Source organism: Ziziphus jujuba, chromosome 12 (assembly GCF_031755915.1).
Source record: "Ziziphus jujuba cultivar Dongzao chromosome 12, ASM3175591v1".
Classification (NCBI taxonomy): Eukaryota; Viridiplantae; Streptophyta; class Magnoliopsida; order Rosales; family Rhamnaceae; genus Ziziphus; species Ziziphus jujuba.
Window position 1 is genome coordinate 21861730 of NC_083390.1, and position 16963 is coordinate 21878692.

The following is a 16963-nucleotide window of genomic DNA, read 5'->3' on the forward strand; positions in this document are numbered from 1 at the left end:
GCTAAAATGTGTGAGACTATTTGATGAGTTGGATTTAGCGAAGAAAATATTGATATCGATGAAAATATTGAAAATATGATTTTACATAAATATTGATGAAAATGTCGATATCGATAGAAATATTGATAAAGTTACGAAAACTGTAAATTTTTAATTTACAATACAAATTTTTATATATAAGATAATTAATATAATAAAATGATATAAAATACAATAATTAGAATACAATAATTATAAAATATTCTATAAATATTACAAATTATTTATAAGTGAATAAAATATAAAGTTAATTAGCATCAAAATATAAAAAATTTGAAAAATAATAGTAAGATATAAGAAATTCTCAAATATAATCCCTAATACATTATTAATACCAAAAAGAATTCCTTGGTTCTTCAAATTGATTATCATATTTTGATATTTCGCGTGTATAACAATAGGCATTCCAACTCATCATATTAGAGAAATTTTCCATGTAATTGTGGATGTGCCAAGTATATCTTTCTCTATTAATCCCAACCAATTGTCCAAGTAAAGGATAATGTGGATTTATCCAATGAGGAGTATAACATTCATTTTGAGACATGGGATGATTGAAGATATCAATATAGTAATCACTGTGAGAATTATGTGATCTCATTTGACCAATTGGATACACATTTGGAATCTCAGAATTTCCATATTGAGAACTAACTTGTGTATTTAAACTCATTGCATCCAAAGAGTTAGAAAGATAATCTTCATCATGTTGATTCATCATGGAAATGCCATAGTGCCTTCTTGAACTAATGCCTGCTGTTCGAGCCCCATGATCAAAATCCTATGTTGCATGTGTATATTGATCTTCACCAATAAATGGGCTTAATGGTTGTTGGCTTGGTTCTCGATAGTATGTTCCACTCCCACCTCCACCTATATTATATCCTCATTCTCTATTGCCACCATAACCATTACCTCCATAATCATCATCATCATCATCAAGATCAACAACATCATCATCATCTTCATCCTCATATTCATTTGGTTGAGAATAACCGCCACCAAATGTTTCTACACGAGGACTAAATCGTCTAGTTGAAGGCCTTGTCACTACTTCAAACGAATAATTTCCTCCACTATCACTGCTCATAACTTCTTCAGCAATAACATTGTCAACATTTATCCCTAATTATGAAGCATGCATTGCGACTCGAGGATCTGGATTACCTTCATCATCATCTAAGTGTGAATTCTTGACCTATTGGATAATAGGATTATCTTCATCTTCACCAAGATCAGCTCCAATTTCAAGAAGATCCAAATAATCTAAATCTAATTGCGGTTGATTTGTTAATTCCATATGAAAAAACCAATTTTTGAAGTTTTTCATATGTGAGCCTATTTCGTTGTTTTGTGTGTATTAAAGCGAAGGTGCTCCAATTACGCTCGCATGCGGATGATGATATAGTTTGTGACAAAATATGCATTGCCAATTTTCTGAGCGTTGGAGTGCTATTACCATACATTATCCACCATTCTACTGTATATTTCAACATTATAAATCAAAATATATTAAATTTTAATAAATTTTTAAATATTAATAAAATTTTTAATATTAAGCACATGATTTTTTTATAACAAGTAATTGAAATGCACATACCAGGTATCATTTCTGCTCGGATGACAATTGCTGCTCGATCACTAAACCCTTTTTGTGCATCTCTAAAGCATATTATCTATATGTAATAACGAAAAAATTATAAAAAACATTATTAATATGTTAGTTAAAAAAAATAATAAACAAAAGCTTACTTCATTTCCAAATTAAGATATACGATCCGAATTTGGATCTAATGCTGCAAAGACATCATGAACAGCTTGCACAAGATCTGAATCAGTGTCAATTCCTTCTTTATATTGGAATCGTGGATTCAGAAAGTATGCTACAAAATAATAATAAAAATTAAATATAATATATAAATTATAAGACAAAATCATAATTAGTAATAAGTAATTGACATAAAATTACCAGTCATATGGAGAGGATAAGGAAGTGTATTGTTCCATTGAGCATCTATGATGTCCATAACCCACTAAGTTCCTCTTTGGTTATTGATTGCATATCTCATTTTTTGAAAACAATCATACAATATTAGCATTGTAGTTATGAACTCTGCATCAAAAATTCTTAAAATATTATATAATGGCTCATATAAATTAACAACGTGAGTAACAGAATCCCAAAAATGATTATCAAGGATAAGTTTCTCCACTTCTTTATCTACTTTTGTTCGACTCAATTGATGCTTAGCCCATGCATCGCTTGTAAAGACTTGTTTTAGAGAAGCTTTCATTTTAAGGAGACTATTTAAAGCAATATAGTTTGTTGCAAACTTTATTGCTCCTAATCGAACAATGTCTCTTTTACATATATCTCACATTAAAGAAAGTAACCAATTATGATTATAAATATAATTGGTTATCATTCTTGCACGCTGAATGATCCTTGCAATACTTTCATGCTTTCCAATATCCTCAAATATAAGATCAATACAATGCGCAGCACATGGTGTCCAATACAAGTTGTACTGTGTCATCAGTTTCTTACCAGCCTTTACGAATGCAGAACCATTATCCGTGACCACTTGCATAACATTGTTCTTATCCACTTCATGGATAACATTCCCCAAAAGTTTGTATATATACTTATAGTTTTTGATTTTATCTGAGGCATCAACTGATTTAAGAAATACTAATGACCCTTTGCAATAAACCATAAAATTCAATATGGATAGATTAGTTGGTCCTATCCATCCATCGTAAATAATTGTACAACCATATGACTTCCAGCTTTCTTTGAACTTTTCAATATGCTGTTGCATTTCTTAATACTCCATGTCTAGATATTTTTCCTTAATTTTATATGGAGATGGTATTTGAACTCCCATATCTATTTGTTAAGCACCAACGATCATATTTTTGAAATGGTGTAATTTTGCCTTTGCAGGTGGGACATTATTATAAATGAAGAACTTTGCCACTAGTCTTCCCAATGTATCTTTCATACCACCTTTTGTCAACATATCTTTTATATATATATATATATATATATATTTTTGCACCAGATGACTTATATAACGAAGGTGCAGCTGGAGAAAATTATTGAGATTGTTGTCTACGACTGGGCTCCCTTACACTTGTTGCACAACGGAATTGAGCATATGGTTGACTACTACCCTCTCGAGAAGATCCTGATCCTTGACCTCTACGGTTAAAAAAAGTTTTTGCCTTATTCTTTTTCCCATCTGTCTTATTTAGATGCACGAACTGCAGCTTTATATGAGTCTCTTTCATCAGGATGTACATCAGCTGGATATATATATATCATCACCATCATCATCATCATCATCATAATTACTTCGAGACGGAGTTAAGTTACCCCGTAATTCATTACGAATATCTTTCTCCATTGTCTTTTTTTTTTTTTTTTTTTAATTTTGCATTTTTTTTCCTCAAATAATTATAAATCTCATTCTTCACTTCTGGAGGTACATTGGAGCACTTTTTGATATTACTTTTTAGATCAAAATGTGCTAAATGATATTTTAATCTTGTTATTCCACCACTTTGCATTTTATGGTTACAATATTTGCAAATTGTACTATATTTGTTGCCTTCAATTGGAATACAATGTGTCTAAGTTGGATCTGTTCTTTCGTTACTACTTTCTATTTTTCCTTTCAATAATCATAAATAATTAGTTAATAATAATATTATGAACAACAATAAGAATAAGAAAAATAACAATATTAATAACAAGAAAAGAATTATAACAATAATAATAATATCAATATTAATAAGAATAACAATAATAATAATAATAACGATAATAAAAACAACAATAATAATAACATTAATTCCAATAAGGATAATAAAATTAATAACAATAATAATAATAAGTAAAATAATAAAAATGACAACAATAACAAATTAACAATAATAATAATAAGTAGAATAATAACAACAACAATAATAACAAATTAACAATATTAATAATAATAATAGTAGTAACAATAATAATAATAATAATAACAACAATAATAACAACATTAATAATAATAAGGATAATTAAAAAATAACAGAATAATAACAACATCAATAATAACAAATTAACAATATTAATAATAATAAGAATAGTAACAATAGTAGTAATAATAATAATATAATAATAAAAATAATAATGATAATAATAATGATAACATTAATATTAATAATAACAATATTAATAACAATAATAATAAGAATAATAAGAATAACAATTATAAGAATATTAATAAGAAAAATAACAGTAGCAATAATAATAATATTAATAAAAAAATATTAATGATAACATTACTAATAATAATAACATCATCAACAATAAGAATAATAAAAATAATAATAATAAATATAATAAATATAATAATAACAACAACAATAATAACAAATTAACAATATTAATTATAATAAAAGTAGTAACAATAATAATAATAATAATAATAACAACAACAATAATAACAACATTAATAATAATAAAGATAATAAGGATAATAAAATAATAATAATAATAATAATAATAATAAGTAGAATAATAACAATATCAATAATAACAAATTAACAATATTAATAATAATAAAAGTAGTAACAATAATAATAATAATAATAATAATATAATAATAAAAAGAATAATGATAATAATAATGATAACATTAATAATAATAACAACAATATTAATAACAATAATAATAATAAGAAGAATAACAATTATAAGAATATTAATAAAAATAACAATGATAACAATATTAATAAAAAAATATTAATGACAACATCAATAATAATAATACGTATAACAATTAAGAATATTAATAAGAATAACAATAATAATAATATTAATAAAAAAATATTAACGACAGTATTAATAATAATAATAACATTAACAATAATAATAATAATAATAATGAGAATAATAATAAAGATAATAACAATAATATATTAATAATTACATAATATATTACATTATAAAGCACACTTAATTTTATATTAAATCAATTATTTGGTGTATATTTTATACATATAATTAACTTTATGTTAAATAATAAGCACAATTTTAACAATATTTGTTATTAAAATGCTTACTTTTGAAGATCAAAAATTGTGAATTGAGATTTTATTACTATGTGGATCTTTCAAAAGCTCTTCCTTTTGTGAATATAAATGTTGAATAAAGAAAGAAAACAAGATTGGAAACTAATTACGTTCAGTGAAAACTTTGCGCTTACTCCATTTCTTTTTGCCAAACTTTTAAACTTATTCTCTTTATGATCTATGCTGAGGAAGAAGGATGCAAAACATAAAAATATGACTGAGCTGTTCCACACGCATTTTTATACTACACTCATTTCCTTATCTCCTCAGTATTACAAATCACTTAAAAAAAATTCTTCTCGTGAATATTTGTACTTTTCAAGTACAATAATTTTATTAAATTATTTCTCCCTGCAATTCTCTCATGATTTTTTCTTTCCATCTTTATTTTTTTTAAAATAAGTTACTGATAACATGTGAAATTTGTAAAATTTTTTATTAAAATTCAAATAAGATGCCTATGAAAATATTCGTTCTGATCATTTCATTTCAAATTTTTGTTTTTTTTTCCCTTCGATGTCTTACTCCTACTCTATTAACACTTTGAAAAAAAAATCAAAAGCATCAATAATTCCGCACATTCATTCACAGTTGCACTTTCATTCACATTTATTTTTTCAGATTCAGCACTTTCATAATTTCATTCACATTTTACACTTTCATTCAAATTCTTTAAAAAAAAAAAAAAAAAAAACAAAAATCAATAACAAAAAAAAAAAAAGTCCTCTCTTTAGCCATCTTTGTGTATCCCCCTCTTCCCTTCAGCTTCAGCCATCTCTTCCTCTTCTCTTTCTCTCTCTTCTTGGCCAGATCAATCTTTCCCTCTCTTCTCGGCCAGATCAGCTATTTCCCTCTCTTCTCGGCTCAGCCGTCTCTTTCCCTTTCTTCTTGGCCAGATCACAAATTCACAACCCAGATCACGTTACAACTGGCCAGCACACACTCACAACCAGTAGGAAACAAATTCTTCACAACATACAAACGCACACATAGAAAAACCAGATCAGATCTCAAAATCAACCACACACCCACACCGGTCGACATTTCCTCGACAATTCCACCGACACACGACGACTTCCCATCGATTTTCCACCATATCCACCCGAAAAATGAAATCCCGACCGACTTCTGAATTTCCACCCGAAACCCCTTGATTCCGATGACATTCTGCCAGCACCCGTGACGGAAACTCTTTCCCCCACCCTTTCGGTGTCGGAGGTGGCCGACAACCGACATTGTCGGTAACTTTTCGCCGGTGTCGGCGATATTTGCTTCACTGGTTGGGCCAACATTATTTTCCTTCAGTGTATAGCAAAGTTTATAATGGTTGAAAAGCCATTTATCCCAAAATTTAAGTTTTGTCTTTTCATATCATTTTTATTTTATTTTATTTTTTATTTTTTAGTAGTCCCTTGTTTTAGATCCTTATATATGTTTCTAATTTTTTTTCTATTTTATTTTTGACCCCTGCAATTTTTTCTTAATTTTTTTATTTTATTTTTGTTATTTTCTTTTATTTTTAAAATTTTGTACTTAGATACCATGTTAAATTACCATTGATTTTAAAATTTTAAATTTATAGAAGATAATCTTTCATTTCATTTATATTTTTCTCTAACTTACCCCCTTATATATAGGCCCTCCTCTATATTACTTTAGTTTATTTTTATTTTTGGCACCCTCACTTTTTTCTAAGCCCTTAGATATGTTTCTATTTATTTTATTTTATTTTTGAAGTTTTGAACTTAGGTATTATGTTGAATTACCACTGATTTCAAAAGCTTAAACTTATGTAAGGTGGAATTTTATTTCATTTATATTTTTTTCTAACACTTCCTTTCATATGCAAGGTACGTTTTTATTTTATTTATATTTTTTTTCTAATATTCCTCCTTATAGGTCCATCTCCGATCTCTTTTCTAAGCTTCTCTATGAACCTTATATATGTTTCTATTTATTTTATTTTTGGATGGAGTTGTTGAGTTTTGAATTCAAAACCTCTTGAATCCTTAATTTTGATATCATATTAAATTACCACTGATTTGAAAAATTTAAACTGATGAAAGATGAATTTTTATCCTCGTCTTCTTTTATTTTATTTGTCAATCTTTTTATTTGGGGCTTTAGTCTTGTCTTGCTGTGGGCTTCTTATCTATGCCTGTTACGGGGGCTTTATTCTTGTCTTGCTATGGGCTTCTTGTCTGTGCCTGATAGAGGGCTTTCATCATGTTTTGCGTCTTTTATGTCTTTGGCTTTTCTTTGTTTTTTAATCTCTAAATGGGCTTCGTCCTCATTATCTTTATTTTTTGTTTTTCAATCCTCAATTAGGCTTTTGTTCTCAATTTTTTTTAGGGGAATTCGGCCCAATGCCCTCATAGGGATGAGCTTCACGATTTTTATCCCTTCATTTGCTATCTTTTTTTTTTCTACCCTTCAATATCTATTTTAACCTTAAAACAATGAAAAATGACTTAGATATCCTTTTATATTTTAAACAAAAACAAAAATCTACTTCTTAGAAAAAGAAAACAAACTTGTTTTTACACGAATACACAAAAATACAAAACACTCTTCATCTCAGCACCCAAAAAAAATACAAAGAAAAAACAAAAAACCAAAACTTTGATCATGACCTCAGCACTCTCGGAGGTAATTGTTTTAATATTTTTGTTTATCTGTTGCTGTGGACCGGTGTGGGTTTGTTCTTGTGTGGATTTTTAGCCTTGCCGTGACCGGTGTTTGTTTTTGTGTGGATTTGCTTATGTGTTTATTTGTTGCCTTGCCGTGGACCCATGTGGGGTTTTTTTTTTTTTGGTGTTTATTTGTTGCCTTACCATTAAATACTTACAAATTTAGTACAATGTGAGAAATTGAAACTTGTGATTTGTGTTTAGAACCGGTTAAAAATGTGGAATTTTTAAAGATTTAGGTTTTTGTATGGAAGTGATTATAACCTAGGTTTTAGGATCGATTGATATTGGGTATTAGTAGGAAATGAAGAGAGGAAAAAAGGGGACCGGTTTGGCCTTGAACGGTGGCCAGAGGTGGGGGAAACAACCGGGTCAAGAATCGGATGGGGACCGATTCAGGCGGGTTCGGGTCAACCCGGACAAAAGTTGAAGATTGATTGAACGACATGTCATCTGGGATGAACGACACCCAGACGACACGTTGTTTTTAATTTGTTTGGGTTCCATCGACATCCCTGAGCATGGAAAATAAACAAAGGATGACGGCAGGGAAATCAATGAATTTGATGAAGAATAATGTTAGTTTGTAATAAAAAAATATAATATATGTATATATATATATTTGTTACAACTTAGGGATATAAGGATTTTTACCCTGATCGAAGTTTAAATCCTAAAGCTAAAGGTGTTATCTCACTAGTGCATGATACTCAAACTCTGTCTAGAAAACTGCTTTTGTGGGTTGAAAAGAAGAATTTTTTTAAAAACGTACTTTACCCTTAGGAAACTAATTATATTTCTTTTTGGATTTGTATACAGATAAATCCTTGACCCTAAACTAATTATACAGATAAAATAAATGTAAAGTGAATGATTTGTATAGCATATATAGGTGTCGGTAGGTCTGAGCTTTTATAACCAAATCAGGTTAAACAAAAGCAGTACGGGGAAGAGATGTAGCTACATTAGTTGACATACTCATATAGAAGTGGTGGACATGTTGCAGTCCAGCTTAACCTATATGTTCAGATTATAATCTGCAACTTTTTGTGCACATTTTTTAGACATATATTGTATGGTAAGAAATAATTAAATATAACATGAATATGATATATATATATATATATAGTCTAAGGGCTGCTTTTGATTGGCTTATAACAATCTGTCTGTTGCGTAGCTTCTATGTAGTCTTCCACCTCTATACTTCACTTTCTTGTTTTTCTATTTTGGGTGAATTGACTACTTCCTCTCCAATCATTTCAATATTTCACTTTATCTGCTTCTGCATGTAGCATCATAATTGGCCACAATTGTTGGTTGCTCTATTAAAACCCCACTTTAGACTATAGCTGCATCAGAAATCTTAGTTGCTTTTCAGACCTTCTTTTTTCTTTTAAGTTTTTTCTTCTTCCTTTTTGCTAGGGTAATTTATTACTAAAAATCATTACTTGGAGATAAGAGAAAAATACTTTATGATTAATTAGAATTGAAGTTGAGAATTCCAGAATTAGTACTTTCTAAGGGTATAGATATATCTATATATATACAGAGAGAGAGAGAGAGAGAAGATCGGTGCATAAAATTTTAGGTACATGGTTAGCTAGAAGCAAACACGCAAACACTTTATCCCCAAAAAATAAAAAAAAAATTAAAGAAGAAGAAGAAGATATAAATATTTAGAAGTAAACACACTGCATGCAAATTTGTATTTCATATGTTGTACTAATATATGTTGACTTATGTTTTGGATCTTGATATTGATTAGCTTGCTTGCTTGGAGGCAAAATTTGATGAATTAAATAAAGAGATGGCATCGTTAAGGAAGATGCTTAGTTCTGTTATTGATGAACAAAAGCATCAGGTATCATTTAGACAACTTAGTATACTTTAGTGTTTCAGCATTATTAAATTATATATTGTAATTCAACAATTATTTGTTGTTAGAGTTTGGGAACTGCAAAATAACCATTGTGTTTTGTAGGCCGAACATCATATGCACAGCCATTCACCGTCATTTTCGGTTCGACCATCATCCCCTGTGGCACCGTCATTTGGAGAGCAAGCCGAAGAATTTGATGCACCCATAGACGGTTCCAATGGTAGGAAGGAGGATGATGATTATACTACACCGTTTGAGCCTATCGTACCTGGAAGACCCTATGTGGAGGATTCCTGGGCTTTGGTGCCATATCGGCCTTTGCATTTCGGGTGGGATATCGATGCTTCAGCTGACAGTCCACATCATGACCAATCAGCTGAGATTGAGGTGGAAGATTGGACGCATAACGTTGGTAATACAAGCCGATTCGGTAGAGTTTATCACCAGTCACATCACGTCATCTCTCCTTACATCGACCCGTGTAAAAAGAAGGTCAAATTTAATCTTAATTGACATATTGATGCATCGAAGGAGAGGGTGTTCGATGAGTGGTATAGGGTGGCACCGAAGGAAGCAACCGTGTGTACATCTTATATGACGGTGGGAAAGAAATTTTTTGTTGAGCTACTTACCTCTGAAGGATGGTTGACTTCCGATGTAAGTTATATGCTTTATGTTCATGTAAAATCATTGTGTTCCTACGTTTGGAATGATGTTTTATTTATCACCTCGCACTTGTTATTTATTTCCTTTAATGTGGTTTTGCAGCATATTGACACTATTTTGTATTTCATACGGCGGTTTGAGAATGAGAAGATGTTCACCCACACCTGTGCCATATTAGACGTGTTATTTTAGGTAAGATGATGGGATGTTACTGCATTGCTTAATGTTATATTGATGATATTTTATATTGTATATATTTCATTATTTGGTAGTCATCCATCAAAGGGCATTATCCCATATGGAGGGCATCTCGTAGCACATATTCATGTGATGCGACCCTTCGTAGCTATGTGCGTGGGAAGTCACCCAAACCTAGCGTGCCGTGGCGGAGATGTGATTATGTAAGTCCCTACATATATTTAAAAAAATTCTCACTAAGTTTCCCATTTTGTGGATAATGAGGTTATGTTCTAATTTGCAGGTGTACATCCCTGTCAACAATGGAGGCGCGCATTGGTTGGCAGCATGTGTGGACTTGAAAGCCCGACATATTGATTTATACAATCCAAATATGGGAAATAAATATGTCCAGAATAAAGAGTTGAACAATGCGGAATGCCTTACATATATGCTGCCTTACCTATTGAGGGATGGGGGATATTACAAGAAGAATCCGGACGTGCCTCCCACTTTAGAGCCATTCACGATGACCATGATCAAAGATGCACCCCGCCAAGATAATGGGTATGAACGTGTTGTCATTTCAAACAACTTCTATTGCTGCTGTTTTATTGTGGTTACGTGTGGAAATACACGTGGTTGGTTTTCATTAATGCTAATCATTAATGCTATTTTGTAGGGGTGATTGTGGCATCTACGCTTTGAAATTTATTGAATACAAGAGTAGTGAGGAGAATCCTTCATTTGGCTCGCAAGACATTATGTTTTTTAGAAAAAAATATGCTGTTGATTTGTACTTTAATAAACTTTCAATGTAGATCGTATGTTTAATGTTATGACATTCTATACTAATGTTATCTTAATATGCTGAACCTATCTTTAGTAATGATAACCGTTGAAAAAAAAAAAAAAGAGAAAAGAAGACCCTCAGTTGTGATAAAAATTATAGCAAAGATGATTACCGATGGTGCATCGATAATTCCCGATTCACCATCGGTAATTACCGATACGCTTACGGTAATATGAATTAACATTTTTTTTTCTTCAAATCTCAGCTAATGGGTGTTTCCGGCAACAACATGCAAATTATACATTCATCAATGCCCTCAAACATCAAAACCCCAAATGTTCCGAAAACGTTCTCCAATTGGCAAAAATATTTAATTACCGTAGGTTTCATCGGTAATTACCGAAACCCCAGTGGTAATCACATTTTACCAATGTTATGGCCCCCACAAGTCCCATAATGTGTGTTAAATCCAAATACATGCAAAATATGGATTCTCAAATTATCCTAATGAGAGAAAATCCCAAAATTGCTTAAAAAGTTCTCAAATTGGCCAAAAAAATACGATGACTGTAGACCTTCGGTAATTCCCAATGAAACCTTCGGTACCCAACATATACCCTCTGGAAAAATTATCGTAGGTTTCATTGGTAATTACCAAAACTCCTATTGTAATCACATTTTACCAATTTTTTGGGACTCACAGGTCCCTTACGTGTGTTAAATGCAAAAACATGCAAAATATGGATTATCAAATGATCGTAATGAGAGAAAATCCCAAAATTGCTTAAAAAGTTCTCAAATTGGCCCAAAAAATATGATGACTGTAGACCTTCGGTAATTACCGATGAAACCTTTGGTAATTACCGATGAAACCTTCGGTAATAACATATACTCTCTGGAAAAATTATCGTATGTTTCGTCGGTAATTACCGAAACCCCTATGGTAATCACATTTTGCCAATTTTTTGGGCCCCACAAGTCCCCTGACGTGTGTTAAATGCAAAAACATGCCAAATATGGATTATCAAATGATCGTAATGAGAGAAAATCCCAAAATTGCTTAAAAAGTTCTCATATTGGCCAAACAAATACGATGACTGTATGTCAGGACCCGTCCAAAATTCCTCACCGGAAACCTAGACAAGTCCTGATCCCAGGGAAACCCTACCGGACCTTCCAAAGGAAAATCCGGCAGAACCTCCCCTAAGGGTTGGACTACCACAATTTTCCTGCACTGAAAATACACTTCTAGAAAACATCCCCTTATTCCTCCCACATTACTACAATTTAATCCACAACTTTCAGCACTCCGATAAAATAAACAGGAAATTCATACAGTATTAATACAATAGGTCCAGTAAATGTACAAAGCATCAAAGTTACAGATGAGTGTGAAAGTTATACAACATAAAATAGGAAACAATAATACAATAGAATACAAGGAAGCATAACTCTTGAAACTCAACAGCAACAAGCGTCGAGTTGATTCTGATGTCGTCTACCAGCCCGAACCTAAGGGAACGGAATTTAAAAACGTGAGATGCTAATCATCTCAGTGAGTAACCCTATCTACTGTACAAGTATACTAGTAACGAAAATTATAGCATATTTGAATAATTAACAATAAATGAGCAAATAAATAATAATTAATTGAAAATAATAATTTCTCTCAAAACTCTCACGGTTCATTCGGTTGGAAAAGTTCCCCTTTTAAAACATTTCACAAAACCCAGCAATTATAATTCCCCAAAATCAAGGTAGCCAATAAATAATTAATTAAATAATAACTAAATAGAATATCAACATTTAAAATACAAAATCATGCAAATAATAATATAGAGCACCACAATTTATATGAAAATGTTTAATCAATAATTACCAATAAAATGCAACAATTTTTGGAACCCAATGCACTCAGAAAAATAATCTGGAATAAAGTAAATTTTGAATAACAATTAATAAATCATATAGAAAAATACCACAAAATTATTTGTTTGAAATAAACGGTAAAACTTAAATAAATTAACCATTTTATTTGAATAGTATTTCCAAATAATAAGCTTGAAAATTCAAATCGAAAAATAGCCTGACTCACCACACTATATACCAGTGATGCCCTACGGTACTCAGCGTCCCGAGCACCCTCAGCGCTGCTGCTAAAACCTGTCATCCCGGCCTAGGAGGAGGGCAGTTATGTAACACCCCGTCCCAAATCGCACCGGAATCCCTGCACGTTGACCGAGGTTGACCATTGACCGTTGACCGAAGGGGGTCAAAAGTTGACTTTTTGACTCGGTGAGAATTTTGAGTTGACTAGGGTACCGTGGCGAAGTGCACGATGCCACGAGTTCGTAGACTGGTAGCACGTCGAAAACGGAGCTACGGTTTGAAAGTTATGGACGAAACAAGTTTACCGGATACCGTATTATTTTAATGTTTTTGGGTTGGTGAACAGTGAAATGCCACGTGTCAGCTTCTTATTGGTCCACGTGGCATGAACAGTGTCGCACAGGGTTTTTATTTGTTAAAACTCTCGGGGAAGAGAGAGAAAGAGAGAGAGGAGAGAGAAAGAGAGAGAGGAGAGAGAGAGAGAGTCACCGGCCGCCGGTCATTTTCACGTTTTCCGGCCTAGTTACTGTACACGCGCCGGCCACCCAGATTGCCCACCTCATTTCCGGCGAAACCTCCAAATTTCACGGCGAACGGCCGCCGGACGCGCCCGGATCGGACGTCCGAAGTTTGGCGGCGATTTTTCCCCCTCCACCGCCGGCCACCGCGAATCGGCACTATTCCGGCTGATATACAGTACACGCGCCGTACACCCATCATCCTCTCCTCAAGTCCGGCCTACCCACCAAAAATCACTGCCATTGGACCACCGACGCGCCGGGATCGGAGCGTTTTCCGGCGAGGGGTCAGAAATCTTCAAACGGTGATTTCTCCGCCGTCCGACCTCCGTTTTGCTCACCGCCGGTCCCGTTGGGTTGCTCTCCTCAAGATCTACAAGACTGCAAAATTTCACAGCCAACGGCCACCGCACGCGCCGCCGCCGGCGACGGTTGCCGGTGACCGTGGCGGCCCGCCGGAAATTACTGTTCCGGCGAGTACCCGAAATTCCGGCCAGCTCCAGTCCGCTGTGTTCGACCTCCTGAACCTGAATCCGGCATCCGTTTCCACCAATTCGCGACGGTTTGGGAGAATTGCGAAGCCGAAACCCGAAAAGCTTCCCGACGAAATTCAAACCCCGTCGGGTACGATCATCGAAAATTAAGACCGGATCTGTGATTAGCATCAATCGAACTTCGATTCGGTATATAACTCGTAAATTCTAGATATCGTTTGTGTTTTGACCCCCCGGGTACCGGGTATTATTTACCCGAATAAAATATTAATTTATTTGACTGTCTGTGAATTTTGTTCTAGGAGCACCGGTGAGTCGTAGAATTGATCCCGTAATGGATCATGGGTTAATTGCATGCTCCAGGTGAGTGACCCACCTTCAAATTTATTTTGGGGAATTTAATTGGTGAATATATTATGTGTGATTTAAATATTTGGAAATTAATTTCTTGTGCCAAATATTTATTGGATTTATTGTGGAATTATTTATGAATTTATTGGATTTAAGAAAATGTGCATTTTACAAATTTATGCCATGTGAAATTATGTTATGGTTTTGAGGATTTTGAAATTGGTGTGATTTTAATGGTAAATTGGGCACGATTTGATTTTCAAATATTTCAAGGAAAATATTTGGTTATATTGGTGATTTCAATTTTTATAAAATATGCCCATGGAATAGTATGAGATTTGATTATGATATTTCGAGAAATTATTATGCTTGGAAAAATGTGGATATTTGAATTGATGGATTTTGGGAGTTGGTGGATTTCAAAATCATGGGATTTATGGTATTGATTCTAAAGAAATTACGAAGAATTTCCGGGTTCAAGCGGATGGATTATGCCCGCTATGCTTATGAAAAATATGAAATTTGTTATATAATTTAAAATTGTGAAATTTATGATTTTTAGATGCACCGTGCACGTACTGGTGTTCTGTTTATATGTGATATGGTTAGTGTGCACACGGTTGTGATTAGCGCGCAGGTGGGTGTGATTAGCGCGCAGGTGATGTGATTAGCGCGCAGGTGGGTGTGAGTAGCGCGCGGTTGATATTATGAGGGTGTCCTGTGGATGCCATCGGAGAGGGCGGCCACCCCCCTTTGGCCAGGACACCAGGTTAGCAGCGGCGCAGTGGGACGCCACGCGACCGTATGCCGGTTTCTCTCTATAACCTCCTGTCTGGCGGTACCTTGGGACGCTGGGTACTGTTGGCGCCACTGGTATATAGTGGGTGCATCAAATGATTTTCAGAACTGTGTTTTAAAAATAAATGTTTGGAAACTGTATTGGAATTAAAAATATAATTATTACTGTTTCTGGTATTTATTTGATGTCATGGTTTTCGGGGAATATGAATAAAGGGTTTTGTGAAAAGATTTTAAAAGGGAAACTTTTCCAACTGAGAGAATTGTAAGGGTTTTGAGAGAAATTATTATTTCCAATTTATTATTATTTATCTACTTATTACCATGGTATTAGATTGTATAGTAGTAGGGTCGCTCACTGAGATGATTAGCATCTCACACTCTTAAATTCCGTTCCTCTAGGTACCAGGTTGTCGTTGTTCATCCGGAGCGGACTTGATCTTCATCGCTGTTTTACTTCATGAAGTACCCTGTTCTTCTTTTATTGCAGTTGTACTATTTCTTCACTCTTGTTGTATTTATTTTGCACTGAATTACTGTATTTTTATTGAAGTGCTAAAATTTGTGGAATCAATCTGTAGTAATGTGGGAGGAATAAGGGGATGTTCTTAGAAGTGTGTTTTCAGTGCAGGTAAATTGTGGTAAGTAAATCCCTTAGGGGAGGCTCTGCCGGATTTTCCGTTGGAGAGTTCGGTAGGGTTTCCCTGGGATCAGGGCTGTCTAGGGTTCTGGGGAAGGAATTCTGGACGGGTCCTGACAGTTGGTATCAGAGCTCTAGGTTCTAGTATTCCTAAGGGACTGTGCATTGTTGTGCATCCTATCCGTGTTTAATCTCTCGTTTTACCCGTGTGAAAGCGTTCTTTCTGTTTGTCTCGAAGTAAATTCGTTGCCCGAGTTTGAATAACTCTAATCTTCGAGGGTGTCAATTAGGATCATCTAGCCTAACGGGAAATTCCTATGGCCTAGTCGATGGTCGAGGATGCCTTTTCTTTTTGAAGGTCAAGCTTATCATCGTGAATGGTATCCGTTTCGTTCATGGAGAAGAAGGATGATTGCCTAAGAATGTGTGTCGATCGATTTCAAGGCGTCAAAATATTTTCCCGATCGATTATCAAAATTTAAATGCTTTTCAAAGTGGTATTTGAAATTAAAGGTGTTTTATTCAAGTATTTTTGGTTTGTGCTCGTACATGTATCTGTATGTTATATTGTTGATATTATACTGCACCATATGGAGGCGGCGAACCAATGTGGTCCATGTAGAGCTAGCCCCATGATCATGTTGCCTACGAGCCCGGGGAATTGGACGGCCAATATAGGCAACCA